Source organism: Eufriesea mexicana, unplaced genomic scaffold, assembly GCF_001483705.2.
Source record: "Eufriesea mexicana isolate 0111107269 unplaced genomic scaffold, ASM148370v2 scaffold7078, whole genome shotgun sequence".
NCBI classification, from domain to species: Eukaryota; Metazoa; Arthropoda; class Insecta; order Hymenoptera; family Apidae; genus Eufriesea; species Eufriesea mexicana.
In genome coordinates, this window is record NW_016914909.1 from 65622 (window position 1) to 75637 (window position 10016).

Sequence of the window (10016 nt, forward strand, 5' to 3'; positions counted from 1 at the left end):
GGGTCGCGACAGGTGTGCGAGGTATTCTAATTACGAGGAAATTTTGGTAAGACAATCTCTCAACCGAGAAAGATAACGGTGTTCTTCGAGTTGCTGCGGTCGAGAAACACGAGAGCTATGTGTCGAGGAAAAAGCGGCTATTTCCAACGAGGGTTTAATAATTAATTCTAACGAACAGCGAGCTGAACATTTTCGGGATATTTTCCTCTCTTAAATTTGCATCGATTCACGACCGAGGCGGAAAATTGGCTGATTTTTGATAACTCGCAGGTTGGACACTGCAGAAACAATGAGATTCCATTTTCATCGTCTTACGCATCTCGTAAGTGTGGTATTCGGTACAAGAAGAAACGGAAAGGATTAGAAGAATGATCACGATGAAGGAAATATTTTCCATACTAGGAACGTTATTTTATAATAATTAATTTACTCCATTAAAGCTGTTTAAATTTAACAAAATTGTCATTCGTGCGCGAATTTGACTGAATTGAAATTCGAAATTCAGCTTAAAGAAAAGATCACGTACATATTTTCATCACTTGGTAATTATTTTCGACAATGGCGAAATTAACATTGGATATTGAAATGGCAGGTATTTAAATAGGAAGTGATTCTTCATCAATGGCAAATCGAAAATAGCAAAACGTAAAACGCGTGGAAACTATGCAAAAAGGGGAAAGAAATAACAGAATATGGAAGGGAACGTAACGATGAAATTCCATTACCTGTGACTGCAGTTCGAAATATGAAATTTCATCAACGAGAAGTAGGTTGGAGCGTGGAACGCGTAAAAAGAGCAGGGTGAAACGGAACGACAGAAAAATAACAACGATACAGGTAACTTGAATTGATTCACTCTGCCGTGAATACGATACCGTCGTATCCTCTGGAATCCGTAAATCGAATGTGCCACAGCGTATGTCTCGCGAATGTTTAGGCACCCGCTTATCTCCCTTTTTATTTCGCTTCGTTGCATGTATTTTCCAATCGCGCAGCGTTCGATGATATTATCTGCACGATGCAAAATTCGTTTACAATGCAAAAGGAAAAGAAGGGAATAACGACAAATATTTAATTAGAAACATCATGGCCGATTATAACATGATGCAAATAATATAATTTTGAAAAATCGAGTAAGCGACTAACCATTAGTTTCGCAACATCGTAAAATCTAAATGGCATAGAAATTAAAATAAAATTGAAATGTAGTAATTAATTATTTAATATTGTTACGGATCGCACTTGGAACTCCTTTTCTATGAATTCGGTCACTGGATTGCCGAAAGATTCCTCATGTACACGACGTAGAATCAGATTAACCCTGATATAACGGTGTCAACTCAACTCGCTGAGCTTGGGCGAAAGACGCCCCTTTTTATACTGATCAGCCACGATTGTTCTTTGCCCTAACATTCTAGTAGGTCCTGGATTACTATTCCGGAAATTGCGAGTTGCTGGATTACTATTTTCCGAAAGTTACAGTTCATCCCCGTTACTAGGCCGAGTACAGGGTGGATATGAGAAACCCGGAACAGAATATAACGTAAGGGATATACTTGCATCCGCCATGATGGACCTGAATCACTTCTTTTCACTTATCGGTGACAACTCGCTGATATAATTGCTAATAAAATACAGCAAGGCAGTTGTCTTAAAACAGCTAACTAGTGAAAATCTGTATGACATTACTTCTCCATAAAAATAATTGCAACTAGATAGACCACAGCAACTCTCCGCAACAAACCCTGCAACCCCCTTGAAGATCACGAACAACCAGAAAGTAAATAAAACAAAGAAATCACGAAATTCTTGAAATATCTCGAAACCATGCATCTTCTTCGAACTTCCACGTTCTGTTTATAATTAAAAATCTCTGACATTTCGTTCGTACAACTCCGTTTAAGATAAAAAGGATAAAAAGGAGAAAAAGTATCAAATCGACTAACGAATACCATTGGAGGAATGATGAGAAGAGAAAGCAACAGAACTCGAATGTGTTTGACACTCTTTGATCTCGCATCGACTATCCCAAGACTGACAAAAGAAATTGCAACAGTGAAACTCTGAATTTTGCCAAACAAATAGGCAGAAGAAAAAAAACGAACAATGCGAAACGAACTCGCGAAATATGCAAACCATCATTGTCAAAAGGGCGCGCATCTTCTGTAATCTTGCACGATTTATCCGGAAATAAAAATCTTCGATATCCCGTATCGTACTGGCTGGCTGGAAATAAAAGGGAGGAAAAATGTGGAATCGTCGAACGAACGTGATGGGAGGGAAAATTAAAAGAGAAAACAGCGAGACGAGAATACACCTGACACTCTAATCCGGCAGCGACTGCGGTGGGACAGCTGTATTCCCAGGAGAGTCAACACTGATAGCAACGGCCATGCAATTACCGGCTTCAGCCCGAGCCATGGAAAAGCCGGTAATTAGTTAACGTGCTCCAGATTCGATGTTTGAGTAGATAAGCTGACAGCCTGACCGCGGCTGCATGCGATTCATGCGGCCTGATTCACGGTCACGGTCAAGGTCGCCTAGTGAATTCCGTCAGCTATTGTGCCGGGCCAGCTGCGACGTTTCGCGCAATTATGTCGGTTTCCGTTTCGTAAACGATATTAAACGAATTCGTGGCCAGCACCCCGCGTTGCTTGCGCGACATGGGAGACGCTTCCAGATTCGGCTGCTCGAGAAATGCCGGAAGGGCGACGCGTTCATCTTGGTAAGTAATCTTTGGGTATTTTAAATATATTCTTCCGTTTTTCTGTTTCGCGATATCGATATGGATACTAGGAGATTTGCAAAATTCGCTTCAGTGTTCGAATATTAACCCCCTTGCCTTACGATTCAAGATTCAACAGCGTGGTCCAAACGTAAACAGAACTACAGAGCCTTCGAGCCATTCAATGGTACCAATCGCACACGATTTACGTGGAGTGTCGCACCTATTAGAGAAATATAATTCGGGAAAAGTTAATTTAACAAATTACAAATATACAAGTGAAAAATGAAAAACAAACGATAAAGGTTAATAACTGAAGTGAGGCTCATCGACAAACCATGGACGTGACACGTGGTGTTTACGTTTGGCTCGGCTGACGTACCACGGGCCAGGCTCGTGATAATCAATTTTGGCTAGAAAACCTGACGAGAGGTCAGTCATTACTTGGCAAGATTTTGAAAATTGGTAGCCGATATTAAATTTTAAATGACATAATGATATGTACCACTGGAATGAAATAGTCACATATTTGTAAGTGACTTCTTGTCACGTTATTACAAAACATGTTGTCGACTATACTTTGTCATGGCGAAAAATATCTTCGAGATAAGTTCAATTGATTTGACGAATCTTTGCGCGTCCGATGAATTATTTATGTTTAAACTAGATCACAATTTGTCGCTTGGCGTTGAGTGGATTATAAATGAAATACCGTCGAGAAGTTGGGACAGATATCCGAGTGATACGGTGGAAGATAAGAGTTCTCACGAACCAAATGCAACCTGTAATACAGGAAACGAAGGAAATTGGTATCAAGGTTAATTAACACGACATTATCGACTTGGTCGCGTGACAATGCTTAATTGCATAACGATTACACGAGTCATTGTATAAGGCAGAGCTGCGAAATTCGTAGGCGATTTATTGCGATCGATTGATCCTCGGTGATCCATGGAATTGCACAATTGGAAAAACGTTATGTTTATCGCACGGATAAACACGGTTATCGCGAAGATAAACATACCAGACACGATATTATTGGCATTTCTAGCCGCGCAATCGGGGATTGCTGAAAGAAATTATGGAATCGTGAGATCCGATAACGGTCACTCGAGCAACGACCAGAAACAACATTGATAACGCTTCTTGCGCGTCCGGTAATTCGAACAGTAACTTCTGAATGGACATAGTGTCGTAATCGACGTGCTACACAACCGCAACCTTCGGTTCTCGTGCCGACTACACAACAGTAAACTAGATTTAATTCGTCTCGGTTGTGGCTGACCTGGAGGACGTAATGACGCTGGTGCCATTTAAGCCAACTAAGCAATAGATGCCAATTCGTCTCGGGTTAAACAACTTCCGATTTATTTTCTTTCTCCTCTTTTTTATATTTTCCTTTCCTCTCTCGTTCAGCGATCGTGACCGGTAACAAACACGAGCACGAATCGAATCAATCGTGAATCAATCGTGCTCTTATATGTACTTTCCTCTCGATTTCGGCACGATGCAAATTGAAATGGAGGAACAGTGGGAACGACAGCTGAACGATTGCTTTAACCATCGTCGACTGTAGCTTTGATAGATTAACTGGAGATTTAAGGGCATTTTTAACAGGCGAATTGGACCATCGTAATTTCAATCGGGAATTTCTATGGTAGAATTTATTGGTTATATCGTATGATGTTTGACTATGTTAGATATCGAATAGGTACGGTATTTATTTCCACTATGCCATTTAAATTATGATCGTACCGTGAGTAACAGACTCAAGCATCAATTTATAAGATCCAATTTAAAACTTCTGATCTATAGATCTCTAATTACCTCGCTCTATTTTTCTACACTTCGTTTTCTCTCTTTTCGAATTATCCGCATCTGTTATAAGACTCCCTGCACTTTATTTTAAATCGCTGAGCAATAAATTTAATAGTAATTCTATTTATCATAGCTGAAGAAATAAAAGACCACGCTATGCTTTCTTCTGTTTTATTTCCTTTGTAATTTCAAATTTTTTGTTTTCTTAATTTTTTACGTTCCATCTTAACGTTTACCTGTGATAATGACGAGAGAATATGAAAGGAATGGCACGAAATAGGGGAAAAAGAATGTGGAAGCGTGTCTAAAGCGAGTATATTTATCCGCGGACACGGACTGCTCGACTTGTTGGATTTCCAACGTGGCAGCGAATTTTTCGCGTCGCGTCGCGAGAAACTCGGGGATCGCTGACTTCGAAAAGCCTCACGACGCCGCGACGTGATGGCAGAGATCGTGTGCCGTTCTTTCAGCAGATAAGGCACGATTCATCAAACGGCGCAAGCACTGGCAGCTTCTAATCCGAGCTGCACCGTGTATTTCATACTGGTCGCGTAGAAGGACAGGTCGATCGAACGCGTCGTCTACCTCGTATCCGTTCTCACGAGAGGACGTCGTTGACACTCGATCGAACCCATGAAATCTCCCGTGAAGAAATCGGATGCGTTACACCGACTTTATACCCGAGGATTCGATGCACTCTGCGTCCTGTCCCGCTTTCCTGTTTTCTTCTTTCTTTTCGGTTTTTAAATATCAGTCGCTCGTGTTCCACGATTCTTTGCAACGATTTCGATGGTAATTAAAGGTACCGAGTTAATTGTTATTACGAAAGATCGTAGTTTGTAATATACCGATGGCTAATCCAAATTAGAATCATATTCGTGCAATACAGGCGGAGATTAAATATAAATTGTTTTTCGCGTTGGATCTCGTGTTTGATAACTGATCCAAGTACCATAGGTTTCGAATTTACGCTTGGAACACGTATTGTCCACCTAATTTCGTTAAAATGGCGAGTTTCGGATTTTTATCTCGACCATTGCTCGTTACATTTAGATCCACCTATTAGATCGGTAAAAATTGATTAAAAAAAAAAATTTACAACCCCTTTGTTACTGATCGAATGAACCAAACTTCCCTTGAATATCTAATTTGTTTCTAGAGTCAATACTAAACGAAATTTTTCAAAATATACTAGTCGACGTACACGTGTAATTTGTCTGTATCTACAACAAACCTGAAAAATCTAATCTGCAAATTTGCATAACGTTTTCACAAAAATTTCATCGAAACACCACGTGATAAAGACTCGAAAGGCTGTTCTGATCTACATTCTCATCACACCATACCAGCAATTCTCTCCACCATCGTGTGTGCTACGAGACCGAAGTGATCGCAACCGAGTAACTCCGAACGCGATACACGGACGAAAGCGTTAATTAAACGCGATCTCCGCTTCCTGGCGTTGCGATCATCTGCAAGCAACAAAGTGTTGCTGCACGAAACACCGTAGTAGTGTTCGCGATATTATGCGTAGGAGGAGCATGGGAACATCCGTGGGGAGCGTCACCGGCGTGGAAACGTCCCTGAGTCTCGTCGGGATGCGTGCCGCCATTTTGATTTTTAAATAGCCTCGCGTGTAAATAGACCATGCATCCAAGTATAATAGCCTCCGCGATACACCGAGATTACGAAATCAGTCAGACATTCAAGCTTACGCATACGAGAACAGGATCGGGCGAGTCAACGCAGACCCGAGGAAACAAAGGCTAGAAACTTGCAAGACCTCCTCTGGGTGACCCTTAGTTCAGTCTCCGTTGAAAAATTAAGAACACCGTCTCTGTTGGACTCAACGATGCGATACAGGCTTAAACTCTACTCTAATTCCGGACATGTGAAAACACTCGCGCAGGTTTTCCCTGAGGTTCGAGTCGTTGGTTTTGTAGACTCTTCCTGTGGTCGGCTAATCGTGGCTCAATATTTAACGTCACATCGTCAAGCCACATCCGATTAGTCGCAAGCTATATTAAACGCATACCGTTTTTCCTCGTCGTTATCATTGCATACGTGATTTCACGTTATTCGTATAACCTGCATTCTCGAATAAAATCGTATCGAGTCTCTAAAGTGTTCTTACTAACAGTGTCTATCGATTTCGTTGCTCGATGCCCCTGACGGTCCTCTGACATTCATCATGAAAAGGATGAACCGTAGCATAGCACTCCCACGAGTCATCGTCTATTTAGTTGACACAAAAACACCTTCTGACCCGACTTCGCTATTCCCGGTCTCCCAAGCCGGGTATTCACTGGTCGCCTAAGCGGTTCGCGAACGTTGGTGATCCGCTTTAGCGGTTACCGAAGATAGGCAATGCTCGCAAACGCGTACAGACGCCTTGTTAAGGTTTCCGACGTTAGCAAGCTGGAGTACTCGTTAACATAGTCACAAGTCTGCGACCATGTTCGCGCATACTCCACGGGACCATCCGGGTCGTCGGGGTTTTAGGCATGGACCCGCCGATGTTTCAGCTTCCACCGGGCAGCCACAAGGTCTAACAGGTCCCCATCGACACGCATTCCTTTCTTCCCACTCCCTTTCGTTCTACCTTCCTACGTCTCTCTTTCACCTTTCTCTCGCGGTACCACCATCGGTTTAGGACCTGGACTCGTCGCGAGACCTGGGCCGATATTCGAACGCGTGTCGGGAACAGAGGAAATAATTAAATAGGTAATAACTAAGTAAATGGTCGTGGTGGTCTTTGCGGAGTCCGCATGCATGGGTGAATCGAGGCCTGGTGTAGCAGCACGTGGCCGTTTATGGGAGACGCGATGCCCATTGGATGGCAAGCCGGAGCCGAGTCACTGGACGTGTGGACGACCCTGACCTTGACTGTTGGACAAGGACAGCAAGACGCAACATCGTGCAGCTCCGTTCACAACGGTACCACGCAGAGGCATCGACTCTGGATCGCTGGCGACTTCAGATGGCCGACGCCACGCGCCTGACCTACATCGCGCCACGATCTGGCTGATCTGCTCGTTAGGATGCTGGTTAACGCGCTGAGATCTTCACTGAAACGAGGATCGAATCGGGTAGACGATCGCGTGATGGCGAAGTCTATCGAGGATTCTGCGGAGGATGAAATGTAGGCTGCGGGAAGGACAAGATTGCCAGTCAAAGGGAGGTCGTTTCCAATTGCTCTTTCTTTGCTCGGTGGATTGATTTAGGTCGGACGATGGATGGTTCTTATTTCTCCGAAGATTACTTTCAACTATTCCGATTGACGAATTTAATAGCAGAGGAAGAGGTTCTTTTGAAAACAGGATTCAGAGTCATGAGAAGGAAATAACTGGATTTCTTAAGTTCGGCCAAAAAAATAAACAGATGCAGCTATTGGTCGAATAATTCTTCTCGAAATTAATAATCCAGTGCATCAACGTAATTGCAAGGTACTTACAACGTGACAATATAGGGAGAATGAGAGGTAGAAATTTGAAAACCCGAGTCTCGCGTTTATCGAATGATCCAATTAAACGATTCAATTATCTAAAGCACCATTAAACTTGTTACTACTGCCTATAAAATGTCAGACAGCAATCAACGTTACTTGGGAACATTACGAATGGATAAACGGAGTATATTTGGAAAGTTATTGCTCCGTGCAATAACTCGTTAGAGGTTCAATAAATTCGTTCTTATACGTAATTGAGCCATTTCACTCGGGCTAGGAACAGAAGAAAATATTTTTCCGGACATTCAATAGTTCTTGGTTACAAAAAATTCAATTACAGTCGCAAACATACCTGTACTACGATTTGCAGATCATTTTCTTATCAATGAAACACGGTGAAAGACTGATAAATTAAACCTTATCCTCGGGAAAAAACAATCCAAGTTCCAATTTCAGATCGAAATGAAAAGTTAAATCGAAGTTTGGAATTTTTCGTTCCTATCGAGTACGGAGTAACGTGGATTTGGGTAAATTTTTCAGGGGGGTAAAGTCTCGAAGATTTTCCCTCTCGAGCGTGGTCGCTGCGAGATTTGAAAAAACGGGGCGGAAGCGTGGCGGTGAGCGAGCCGTGGAAGAGGACGAGGTGCAACAAAGCGGTGAACTTGATCCGAGGGACACGTTCTCGGGAACAAAAAGATCCGGCGTGGTTGGGTTAGGTGCGTGTGAATCGAGCTTGAGGCAGCACACGCGCCACGTTGCACGCTGAACGCGCGAGAACGCGCGAAAGAGGAGAAACGCGCGCCACACTGGGGACGCTGTGGTCGTACTCGTTGGACATGGTTTGTTTGCATTCCGCGACCATGAAGCGGTCGTCAGTCTTCCATGGAAATTATCGTCGCGCATGGGGCCCGATGCCCTTCGTCTACCAACTTATCTCTCTTTCCAGCTTGCTCTTCCTTCTTTCTTCCTCTTCTTGCCCCCGTACGAAACTCGTACGGAGTTTCTCTCCACGCCTTGGAAAGTCGCGACGACCAAGGAATTATAGAGACTGCTCGCGTCTGACAATGGCGACGCTGTCGTCGGTGCATCGGATCGGTATTGCTAACGCGTTCTTTTTATAGATCGTGCTTTTATATTTTCCTTCCTTTTTTCTTTCTTTTTTCTTTCTTCTTTTCTCTTCGTCGGTGAAGAGATGCATTTTGGGTTTGAGAATCTATCCATGAAGTACCGTTTTTGAAATCACAGTTCATTTGCTCTCGGTGTTATTGCTTCTACTCAGTGTCCGTTACTTTATGGTATTTACTCAGAGTTCAGCCACGATATTAATATTAATAACTATAATAAATTTAATAAATTGAAAAATCTAAAATTTATTCGTTTTATCTTTATTCTGACTGTACGTTAAATTAAATTATTTGGAAATTTATAACATGCAAATATTCCTTTCATATTAACGAACAGTTTGAAAAGTTTGTTTATGTCATAATCATTTAACACTATTAATACTATTAATATTAATAATCGTTGTAATCATTCGCGTTAAATATTGTTGAATAGTAACGGCACACGCTCTGGGTAAACATGTAAGGTAAATACGGTTGCTAAATTATTTGAGTTTGCAAGCTCCTCAAAACTGTTCTTAAATTCCGACGTAAAATACTTCTATTAATCACCTACCGATATGTTCGTACATTAAAACACTTCGTGGTATGAATTATGTAACAGCTACATAAATAGTACCGTGTCATGGGGCATTAGAAAAATCTGCAAACGTACTAAGAAGATGAAAATAGATGTAAGTGACGTTGCATTATTCCCGCAATTTCTGCATAAATCTACGAATCGCGTATCACGCAATGACCATTAACAATCAGACTCGCAAACCCAAAAGCTTCCTCCTACCTCGATCTTTTTTCCAATGGAAACAGATTCAACGAGCACTTCGGTTCTCGAAAAACACCACCAATTTCGAACCATCCAGACGAAATTCTTCTTCAAAGCTGCCCAAGAGGTACCTGGACCCGC